This window comes from Antechinus flavipes, chromosome 4, assembly GCF_016432865.1.
Source record: "Antechinus flavipes isolate AdamAnt ecotype Samford, QLD, Australia chromosome 4, AdamAnt_v2, whole genome shotgun sequence".
Taxonomy (NCBI): Eukaryota; Metazoa; Chordata; class Mammalia; order Dasyuromorphia; family Dasyuridae; genus Antechinus; species Antechinus flavipes.
The window spans coordinates 10,001-22,928 of NC_067401.1; positions in this window are offsets into that span (position 1 = coordinate 10,001).

Here is a 12,928-nt window from a genome sequence, read left to right on the forward strand (position 1 = left end):
GTATTCTAATGGAAGTGGATCTCTTCAATAAAGAGAGCTAATTCAGTTTCAATTGATCAAGAATGGATAGAAGCAGCTACACCCAAAGAAAGAACACTGGGAAATGAATATAAACTGCTTGCACTTCTGTTTTTCTTCCCGGGTTATTTATACCTTCTGAATCCAATTCTCCCTGTGCAACAAGAGAACTGTTTGGTTCTGCACACATATATTGTATCTAGGATATACTGTAACCTATTTAACATGTAAAGGACTGCTTGCCATCTGGGGGAAGGGGTGGAGGGAGGGAGGGGAAAAATCGGAGCAGAAGTGAGTGCAAGGGATAATGTTGTAAAAAATTACCTTGGCATGTGGTCTGTCAATAAAAAGTTATTTAAAAAATAAATAAATAATAAAAATTAAAAAAGGAAAAAAAAATTTTAAAGAAGATAATGTCTAATGTTGACAGGGAAAATATATTGATTACTATCTCTTTGCTTTTATTATCCACTAGGTCTATCATTATAATGTCAAAAATATTGTACTAAATTTTGTTAAAATTGAAAAAAAAGTTTTATAGTTAAAAAAAAAAGATTTTGCATCAATATTCATTAGGAAAATTGGTCTTTGATTTTCTTTCTCTGTTTTAACTTTAAATATCAGCACCATATCTGTGTCATAAAAGAAATTTGGCAGGACTTCTTTTCCCCCTATTTTTACATATAGTTTGCATAGTACTGAAATTAATTATTCTTTAAATGTTTGCTAGAATTCACATGTAAATTCATCTGGCCCTGGAGATTTTTTCTTATAGAGTTGATTAGTAACTTGTTCAATTTCTTTTTTTTTTTTAAATCAGACAATTTAAGTAACTTTTTTTTCTTCTGTTCATCTGGGCAATCTATATTGTTGTAAGTTTTCATCCATTTCACTTAGATTATCAGATTTATTAGCATATAGTTGGAGAAAATAGCTCTAATTATTGTTTTAATTTCCACTTCATTGGTGGAAAATTCTTCCTTTTCATTTTTGAGACTAACATCCTGATTTTCTTCTTTCCTTTTTCTATTCAAATTAAGTAAATCTCTATCTATTTTGTTGGGTTTTTTTTTTCATAAAACCAACTTTTTGTTTTGTTTATTAATTCAATAGTTTTTTTTAAATTTAGATGTTCTTAGTCTCCCCTTTTATTTTTAGCATTTCAAATTTGATATTTAATTGGGTTTTTTTCTAGCTTTTTTAGTTGTGCAGCATACACCTTTTGATAAATGTTATCTTTTTCTGAGAAATGCTTCAATTTAAAAAAAAATTCACTTGCAACATAATATATGATTTGCATGACTCCTTATGAAGAGCAAGCTTCACAATAAATTCTCTGTTTTCTATAGATATTACTTGGGTATTAATATAGACCACATATAAAATATGAAATATTTCTCCCTTACTTTATATGTAGAAGCAGATGGTAGACATTTTTCAACTGTCCCTTCTTTGTCAGTATAGAATATTCTTTCTAACATACTATTCAATTGTGTGACAAAACAAATTTGAAAGTAGAATGAGAAAATTTAATAAACATTTCAGGAAAGACTGTTCAAAATGATCTTAAAGAAGGAAGATAGGCAGAATCAGAATAAAATGAAATCCAGGTAGGTGAAATGGAAAGTAAAAATAAAGTAATTTTCAAACTTAAAACTTTATTCAAGTGTTCTTTTTGTAAAAGTGGAAATAAAATGCTGAAGGGTGGAACATTTAGAAAAATTACAGGCTTGGAGTGTTTTCTTTTGCCAGAGTGAATTTAAAAAATGGAGAATTTGAGAATCAGAGCTGATAAGCACAAATGAGCTGATGGCTGGGTAACATGCATCCAGGAAAGCTGTGGTGGGCATCAACCATTGACAATGTTTATTAAATTTAAAGAGATAAAATGAAAACAGAGAATTGACTAAGTAAAAGAAAACATAGCTGCTAACCAACATCAGGATGGTGTAAGTGGCTCTAAAAATCAGAAGACCTTCTTGACAATTGGCTGGAACTGTGTGTGGAATTGGTGTGGAACTTGTCAATAGTGTTTTTGCAGGTGAAGCACCAGGTAGCCACTGGTTATGACGGTAAATCGCACACACAGGAAATCAGGAGCAGAGTACACTATTACAAATACTGAGTCATTTCATTGAATGAGGCTGAAGCAGATTGTGAGCAGAATCATAGATTCTATATCCTTGTGCTGTTAAGGCTTTCTATAATATTTTGCATATTCACACACACATAGATATGAATGAGTATTTGTAGGATCCAGAAGAACAAAATAAAATGAGGAAATCTATAGGGAGGCATGGGTTTTGAGTTCTGACCATCTGGAATAGGTAAAAGAACTGATGGGTTTAATCCGAAAATCACTCAGAAGGCAGGTGTTGATGACAGAAAGACTGTGGGCCACTCAGTAGAGGAAAACAATAATTCGGCAGCTGACACGATCCAGGAAAATTTTCAGCCCCAAACCAACCATTGGCTGAGGGATTCCCTTGGAAATTAGTCCTATGAGGTTGGACAAGGACAAGTGAGAAAAAAATGGAGTTTGTGGGCCTCATCTTCCTGGGAGGTAGGAATATAGAGATAAGGAGGAAGGAGTTTACTAGTACACCAATTTCTGCCTAAATGAAGAAGAGAATACCTAGAACTATGTCAAGAAAAAAAATTCTCTTACTGACTTAAATAGATGTGTTGTAAGAGTCAGAGAAAGAAGGAAAGTAAGGAACAAAAGAAAGAAGAAAGAAAGAAGGAAGGAAGGAAGGAAGGAAGGAAGGAAGGAAGGAAGGAAGGAAGGAAGGAAGGAAGGAAGGAAGGAAGGAAGAAGGAGAGAAGGAAGAAGGAGAGAAGGAAGCAAGGAAGGAAGGAAGGAAGGAAGGAAAGAAGGAAGGAAGGAAGGAAGGAAGGAAGGAACAACAGAAAAAAAGGAAACTTTCAAAATTTCCTGGAGAATATTTACTAAGGAGATAAAATAAGACTTGTAATGCTCAACCTGATTTGTATTTCCTGATTTTTTTTTTTGCCTTAAGTAGTGGGCAGATGACAGCCAAATATTAGAAATTAATTAGTAATTAATTTGGCTTGTGAAATAAATTTTACCAGGTAAACAGGAGAATTCTTTTCAATCAGTGAGAGAGACAGATGAGATTAGGAAAACAAATGCTCAATTTTAAAAGTCCAAAATGTAAAGAAAGCTAAGACAGCTTACTAATGAAATAAACTGATTCAATTAAAAGAAAAATGAAAAATAAAGATTTGAATAGCTTATTAAATAAACCAGATTTAATAGCTATATTAAGAATGCTTAATGGAAACAAAATACAATATTTTGGATTACTTATGTGCTGGGGCAAAATATAGATATATTTAGAAACAGAGGAATCCCATTAAGATCATATTGCAACAGAAATTAGGCATGGACCCACACTTAACACCATATACCAAGATAAGATCAAAATGGGTCCATGACCTAGGCATAAAGAACGAGATTATAAATAAGTTAGAGGAACATAGGATAGTTTATCTCTCAGACTTGTGGAGGAGAAAGAAATTTGTGACCAAAGATGAACTAGAGACCATTACTGATCACAAAATAGAAAATTTTGATTACATCAAATTAAAAAGCCTTTGTACAAATAAAACTAATGCAAACAAGATTAGAAGGGAAGCAACAAACTGGGAAAACATCTTCACAGTTAAAGGTTCTGATAAAGGCCTCATTTCCAAAATATATAGAGAACTGACTCAAATTTATAAGAAATCAAGCCATTCTCCAATTGATAAATGGTCAAAGGATATGAACAGACAATTTTCAGAGGATGAAATTGAAACTATTACCACTCATATGAAAGAGTGTTCCAAATCATTATTGATCAGAGAAATGCAAATTAAGACAACTCTGAGATACCACTACATACCTGTCAGATTGGCTAAGATGACAGGAAAAATTAATGATGAATGTTGGAGGGGATGCGGGAAAACTGGGACACTAATGCATTGTTGGTGGAGTTGTGAACGAATCCAACCATTCTGGAGAGCAATCTGGAATTATGCCCAAAAAGTTATCAAATTGTGCATACCCTTTGATCCAGCAGTGTTTCTATTGGGCTTATATCCCAAAGAAATACTAAAGAAGAGAAAGGGACCTGTATGTGCCAAAATGTTTGTAGCAGCCCTATTTGTAGTGGCTAGAAACTGGAAAATGAATGGATGCCCATCAATTGGAGAATGGCTGGGTAAATTGTGGTATATGAATGTTATGGAATATTATTGTTCTGTAAGAAATGACCAGCAGGATGAATACAGAGAGGACTGGCGAGACTTACATGAACTGATGCTAAGTGAAATGAGCAGAACCAGGAGATCACTATACACTTCGACAACGATATTGTATGAGGACATATTTTTATGGAAGTAGATTTCTTTGACAAAGAGACCTAACTGAGTTTCAATTGATAAATGACGGATAGAAGCAGCTACACCCAAAGAAAGAACACTGGGAAAAGAATGTGAACTATCTGCATTTTTGTTTTTCTTCCCGGGTTATTTATACCTTCTGAATCCAATTCTCCCTGTGCAACAAGAGAACTGTTCAGTTCTGCAAACATATATTGTATCTAGGATATACTGCAACATATCCAACATATATAGGACTACTTGCCATCTAGGGGAGGGGGTGGAGGGAGGGAGGGGAAAAATCGGAACAGAAACGAGTGCAAGGGATAATGTTGTAAAAAAAATTACTCTGGCATTGATTCTGTCAATATAAAGTAATTATTAAATAAAAATTTTAAAAAAAGATCATATTGCAACAAATAAATCATTGATCTAAATATAGCAAAAATACATTCACAGTAAATATTTTAAGATGTGCTATATAAATGCTGTAGTGAATTTCTATAATGTAGTTACCATATAAAATTGGGTAAATTTTATCACACTGAAAATCCATGATAAAAAGAAATCTAAAGATGAGGTTTTTGTGAAATTAAAAAAAAAGAATTAGCACTCAAAGAGAATGGGGAAAATAGCCCAGACAAGAAGAGAAATTAACTAGATAATATAACAATTTAAATAAAAACATGAATTGGTGAAGAAAAGAATAACATTATATGAAAGGTACTTATGAAAAATATTTTTCTTTAAAGAAAGGAAACTCAAATATCCAAATTTTCAAAGGAGAAATGGGAGATTTGAACAAAGTTAAAATGAAAGTTAGCCAATAATTATTCCTTGAACTGGGATAATTTTAATAGATTTTATATAACTTTTTTGAGTTATAGATTTAAAATATGAAAACTATCATGACAGAAACAAACTATATAAACCAGCTGGTTATAAAGCTCATCCAGATTAATGAAATTCATAGATTAATTTATACTTTGAAATCAACAGAATTGAATAAAAATGTTAATCCACTTGGTAGAAGAAATAAAACCACATTAAAACTCTTAGAAACTAATGAACAGGAACAGCAAGAAAATATAGGGGAAATGGAACTTGAGAGGTATTATTTGTTTACCAAATGTGCGAAAATGCACCTGCAATTAGCAGATAGAACTGCCAAGATTTTGTGAGAAGTACCAATCACTTATTTTAAGACCAGGTGAAATACAGAGGGAGAACTCAGGTTTATTAAATTACAAAAAGATGTGGTAAATCTATGAAGGAATTTTTTTTTGTTTTGTTGTTGCTTTTTGTAGTTGAGGGACACATTTAAAGAGTGGGCTACATCTGAGGTTAAAAAAAAATGGGATCACATCCTTATTTTGTTACACTCTACTACTACGAATATGATATTAAACCAACAATTCTAGGTTGAATTTTTTCATAGAGAAAATCATTCTAGATTGAATTTCTTCACATAAACCCCACATAGTAGTACTATATTAATGCTTTGCCCCACTTTCCATTTATCATTATAAAAATAAGGTGAAGTAGATTATACCAAAATTTCTGGATTCAAATTATATAAAATGAATGGTTAAAAAAATGGAAGCATAAAGGATTTTCCCCATTGTTTTCTAAGAAAAATTAACAACAAAAAGTAAAGTAAGATTCTTGCAAGTAGGTACTGTTAGAGTTTTATCATTTTATCTCTATCAACAGAATAATTACTATTCCATTTCCCATTTTCACTGGAAGATTGAATCCTTAGAAAATATTTCTTCTCATTTTTTTTTAGAATAACTCTGAGGAGTTAGATTTTTCATACTCATGGTTCTCCATCTGCTATGGTTTCTACCATAAACCAACAAGGATAATTCAGTGATCACTTAGAAAAAGAATTTGCTAAGAAGTTGTAGCAAGAACTAATAACAAAAAGAACAAATATCATACTGAAATAGCCCAGGCAATAAAATTCAAGACGGCCATAGTAATTCGTAATTTAGAAATAAATTTATTTGTAACTGGCCTAGCTGGTCTTCATGGCCAGGATGGACCTCCAGTAGGATTCTGGCATGGTTCTATGCCCAACTGAAGTAGGCACAGCCTTATAAACATTTCTGTTCATCTTGTTACATTCTGACATTAAACAGTGATTCGATTTTACAATAGGAAAATGAGGATTTTACAGGATGAAAGGACAATCCACCAGGGCAAATGTTTTAACATAGATAGGGATCAGGGTTAGGTGACCTCATGGAACTGATATCCTAGGGAGCATTGTTGATCTGGCACTTTGAAGTACAAAAGAAGTCCCCTAATCTAGCTGAGCCGACCTTTCTCTGCCAGTCCCAGGCCCTTTAACCTAAGACTGAGAGAGGGAAGGGGAGGCCAATCCTTTGTCCATTTCACTCCCCCCTTTTTATGCTCATAGTTGTTACTCATCTGAGGTCAACCAGGAATAAGCCATCTTAAGAGCACAAAGTTCCAGGGTCTGTATGCCATCCTGGACATAAGAGATGAGGCACTTTCTTATGCCAGGAGCTATTAGGAGGAGGAAAAGAAACAAGAGAACTGAGCCCGTAACTCCCGAGGAGGGTGATCAGCCAGTCATAGTGACTGATTGAAGCCTCACAACTGGCCTCCCGGTCATCTAACTGCTTACACAGGGAAGCAAGAGATTCCCTAATGATACCCAACCGATTTGCATAGAAGCAACAAGATTCTCCCATTGCCATGCACAGACCCCTTGGTTCATGAACAGTGGATCTAACCTACGGCAGTTCTGTAATACAACTTCTGCCAGGGAGTCCAATGACTTTCCTATATGAGTATGGAGTCTCTCTAGGGTCCTAATGTCTGCATCGACCTGAGAACTAACAAGGCAAATGTAAGGTCAGAGAAACTGAAGCAAGACAGAGATCAGAGCGCTCCCAACATTTTATCAACGGGAGAGTTTGATGGACTGGACAGGACTCTCATCTCAGAGTATCCAGTGGTGAATGTGAATTCTCAATGATGTATACATACACATGGTACAACCACAGGGGCAGGGGCAGGGTCAGAACATAGAGCATGGGAACAGACTATGGATCTGGTTCTGACAGCATAGTGAGAGACACTGGTCATTCTGATAGGAGCCAGGAAGCCTGGACTCCCCCTTACTTTGAGTCTCACATTAACATTTTATAACCTTAGAGCAAGTGACCCTCAGTCCTCAATGAACCAGAAGTGGGGTTTGCATCTAAGGGGATCAGGCAGAACAGTTAAGGAAACTTGAGACAGAACAATTTAGGGAAACCGAGGCAGAACCAATTAGGGAAACTGAGTCAGGACAATTAAAGAGAACTGTGGCCCAACATTAAATAAAACTAGAAAAATGCAAGGACAAGTCTCTCCCTGATAACCCCAGAGTTAACAGCAGTACAAAAGCTTCCTGTTGCAAGCATGTCAGGTCCTCTATAGTTGGAGCACCATCTCAGCCAGAGAATCTAGTTTGGACAGTTAGCTGTGAGTTAGGTCTGTGGTCATTTGTATACTTAACTCGGTCTCTGCTTACAGAATATCAGGGCGCAAGGCTCAAGCCCATGCAGAGGGGCAGATCTCTCCAGGGGAGAAGGGCAAGGCTTGGAGTAGCTTCACCTGTCCTCGCCCAGAAAAATGACAGGGCTGCAGAAAGACCATCAAGGCAAACAAACCCCAACCTTTTAGATGCCTGATATCAAACAAGGTCCTTTGAAATGCTGAGGTACTAATTAGTGAACTGGGTTTACAGGACTGAAGAAAAACAGATCAGAGAGACTGCCAGTCCCAAGACAGATGTCTGATTTCTAAAACTTTCTAACCAAAATAATTCCAAAAACCAAGTCTGCCATGGCAATTTTAACAGACTATGGGATTTCCAAAGCTAAAGCATCCAAATTCAATCTGAACTAGTGAGATAGGGGGTGGGGCAGAAGTGGCTAAGGCAAAGTGAATAGGAGCTAGGGATTCCCATTCTTTCAGGTATTTTGAAAAAAAATACACCAGTTTCCCCAATGTTCTATCTCTTCCTCCCCTTTTTTCTCATGGAAAGAAATTATCAAATGACTATTCCCCATATAAATCTCAAGAGTGAATCAAAATTCCTATACATAACAGGCTAGTACAGTAGTATTTCCAAAAAATCCCTCAAACATAACAGCAATAATCACACAGCTTTAACAAATACCATCCCAAATCTTAAACACACAGTAATAGATGATCCAGGCAAGGTTTAACAGTCAGTCATCAACCATTCCCAAAGTCCCTTATCAGTCTAAAGTACACGAGATGCAGGGTCCAGTCCATGGTCTCATTTTAAAACTGCTGCTTCAGGCTGTGAAGTGATAGGAGGCTCTCATTCCATAGAGAAAGTGGGTGTGTCATGCTGACAATCAAAGCTGATCCAAGTTCCAGAAGCAAGCCAATATCTGTAATTTGACCAAAATCTAGAACAAAAAACACAGATCTAACAAATAAAGATTAGATCAGTCTCAGATAAAAAGATTCAGTTCACCAGACTGCTGCAAAATTTGAGGAGGCCATCAGATTCCTATGTGAAGAGATGAGTTTGTTTTATGGGCCAGGCAAATGGATGCAGTCTTACAGACTCCTGTTAATTATCCTCTTATTATGTAGAAACCTTAAAGAAACAAAACACCAATATCCAGTAACAGACAGATGACCAGGTGAAATACTTAGTTGCCCAAGCATTTTGGATACAATGATTACATATAACCAGACTGAAAATAGCAAGGCATGACATAATTGAATTGCATTAACAGTTTCTATTGACCATTGCTCTGATCATAGAGATCAATTACAGAAGAAAAAAATGCAAGAACATAATTATAACATAACATAAGCAGTCAAAATTCAATCCTCCTAAAAAATCAGGAGATTTCAGGGAAACAGAAACCTTCCATTCCAATCTCCCCAAATAGCAACAACCAATTAGATGCTTCCCCCTCCCCTTCTCAATGCTCTCTTACTTGTGATATAATTTCTTGTATAAAAGCTATGTATCTTTACTACTTCTTTAGCCCTCCTACCGTGAGTTTTCTCTTTCTTATCTTGCGATTGGACAGCTCACCCTCCAGAGGTTTTTAATAAACAATTTTTCTGCCTTCTACTGAGTAATCTTTGAGTAGTCATTTTGGGTAAGGGTCTTCTACATCCCTCACAGTTGGGGGCTCGTCCGGGATAGGATCTTTGGGGAAGATGGCTACGTGCACCCCGAACAGGTGCCCACGGAGTAGTTTTCTCCATGGTCTCTGGCTCTGGGTGAGCAGCCTCCTTCCCCTCTTAGACAACAACCCGAAGCAGGGATACTCAGTGGAACGCAGAATTGAAGACTGAAAGAAGTAGAGTCCTGATGGCCGGCATTTGCAGCCTGAAAAGAAACATATGTTCTCGAGGTAAAGCTCTTGGGAAGTCTGGGGGTTTATTGGCTGGATCGAGGGAGACCCTGAGGGATTAGCTCTCTTAAATTTATTTTTGGTGTGGACTGCTGTTAACCCCAATGATAAAGGACTTTTCCTAAAGAGGCTCTCGGGTGGCTGTGGGGGCGTGAGGGTAACATAGGGCCTCCATCAACACCTGGATTAAGTCCAGGGTGGTATAGAAGCAGTCCAAAAATTTGTATCAGGACGTTAGCTAGGAAATTCAAGACTGGAATGAACTTCCCAGATATACAAGGAAGAAAACTGAGAGTATGTATATCTCAGGACCATTTGGGTATATCAGACTTAAATCTGTATGTAAAAGGTGAAAATAGAGTTTTGTGAATGTCTGTGTGTATGTCTGCTTTGCATTTCCTTTGTTCTGTGTTAAAAGTTAGAAAGCTCATAAGAGATAAGAATTTAGCTCTGTATTACAGGCTTAGAAAAATATCAGGCTGAATTGTGGGAACTGGAATTCATTCAGAGTAGTAATTCTTTCAGAGTGGCTCAGAATGTATTGGTCTTAGGATTTGGGAACTAGTTTTGGGCTTCTCAAGAAAAGAAAATCATTTTTTTCTCTCCCTCTGTCTCTGGCAGTGGCTTTGCAGGAAGGGGGAAAGAAGGGGAAAAAATAAAGACATAGATTGAAAGTTTGGAAAGTTTTGAGAAAATAGAAGAACAGTGACTATCGCTCCTGTAAACAAGGAGTCTGTTATCAGGACTCGGCCAGAGAAAAGAATTCTCAAGATAAAGCAAGGATTGGTGCTTAACTCTTTCCTGGTTACTAAAGAAAAGATGTGGGAATGAAGTATCTAGGTAGATTTTAGGAAATTTCACAAACTGAAGTACTGATTAATTTTAAAATAACTTTAAATTGGTGTGTGTGTTAAGATTGGAAAATTTAAGATTGGAAATAAGAAACTGCAGATATTGGAAGGGAGGAATAAAAATAGAGTAAGAGAGGTAAATAGTTGAACACAGGGGCACTCTGACCTGTTGGACCTGTGGGAAAACTAGGCATACTTCTAAAGAAAAAAAAAATTCAGGAAAAGAAAGAAAAATCATTATTAGTAAATTTGCCTTCTTGGAATTAGAGAACAGAAAGTTTAAGAAGACTAAACTGGGTAATTGTTTATCTGCAATATTTGATTAAGAGTTTTGGGAATTTACTATATTTAAGAGGTACTATAATTTTGAAATTGAAATAAAATTAAAATTGGGGGAAATAATTTTACTGTTGCCTTGCACATGTTAGATTTATTAAAAGGATAAAAATTTTAAGAATTGTTTGAATATTGTGGCCTTTACAACTGAAGAGAAAGACTTTTTTTTTATTATTTGGTTGGACCTCAAATTGAAATATAGGTTATTAAACAAAATGCCAGTAGCTTACCTTGGGGGGAGAGGGGGTTCGTGTTTGCATCTCCCTACTTAAATGGTATGTTGCTTTTTAAAAGTATTGGGTTATTTGTAAACTATATTATAAATTTTACGAAATTTGATTCAAAATTAATTGTGAATCTTGAAGTTTAAAGTTCAAAAAAAGGTGATTTAAAGACAAGGGAAAAGAGATTGATTTACAAAAGCAATTAATAGTTTGAATAGAGCATCTAGTCAGAAGGATTATTGGTTTGGGAGTGTTTAAAGTATGTGATAAATTTTGAGTAAGTAGGCATTGGGAAGAGAGAGAGACAGAGAGATGGGATAGGAGAATGAAGGTGATTTAAGAAGGAGTGATGAAGCAAATGATTTCAAGAAGGAATCAGAGGGAAAAAGAAGGAACTGGTTGGAAAGGATAGTCACAGAGAGATGGCTTTGAGATGGGATGTGTTTTTGCCGGGGGAGAGCAGCAGAGTAACAGTGGAAAGCGGCAGCCGCTTGGTTCCTTTGGCTGAAAAAAACAAACGATTATTTAAAGGGGCAAGCTACTTTTACAAGATGTTAATTGGTTGAACATTTGTTTCTCTAGATACATAATGGTTATGAATATTAAAGAATATGATCAGAAATGTGGTATATAGTTTGAAAGGGTTATTTCAAAAAGTTTAATTGATGTTTTCAAGAACTTTTCAAGATTCTTTTTATGTGAAAATAGGAAGTTTTAATTAACTGTATTGATTCCAATTATCTGAAATGGGACTCCAAGGATAATAGTTTTTTTCCTTCTTCCTTTTGAAAATGTTTTTGTTGTGAACCATATGTAGTTTGGGATTTTTCTGCATATTGGGTATTTTAAAAGCAAAATGATTGGTATAATATTAAATGTATTCAAGATGCAACATCTACTTGGGTACATAAGAATTGTGTGAATTTTCTGGGATAAATTTCTTACTGTTACTGATATAAGATCATGGTAAATAACTGTTTGGGATTTATTTGAAACTTTGGAGACGAAATTCTTTGGGTTTGTAATTAATGCTATTTGGGAGTTTTAAAGCTCCACTCTTTGATGTGCTGAAGATTGAGTTTTAACTGCTTATATTATGTTATAGTTATATTCTTGCATTTTTCCTCCTGTGACTGATTTTTATGATCAGAACCAATAGTTAATAAGAACTGTTAATACAATTCAAATATGTCATATCTTGCTGTTTCCAATCTGGTTATATGTAATCATTATATCCTAAATACTTAAGCAAATAAGTATTTAGCCTGGTCATCTGTCTGTTACTGGATATTTGTGTTTTATTTTTAAAATGTTTTTTTTTTAATGATAAGAGGATAATTTACAATGGTCTGTGAAACCTAACTGCTATTTATTGGAACTATAGCTGTCTGCCTGTCCTGTGAAGGAAACTTATTCCTTCACATAGGAACTGCTGGCCAATCTATACTGGCCTCCCCACATGTTGTGGCAGCTCCAAACTGTTCTAACCTTGTTAGATTTGGGTTTTTTGTTGTTCTAGATTTTGATCAAATTACAGATTATTAAACCTCTTCTGAGATATGGATTGGCTCATCTGAAACGTAGAATGACACCACACACACACCCCCTCATGGATTGAACGCCTTCACCCATTTCTCAGCCCAAAGCAGCTAAGATCCAGACCATCACCAGGGCTCCTGATGTA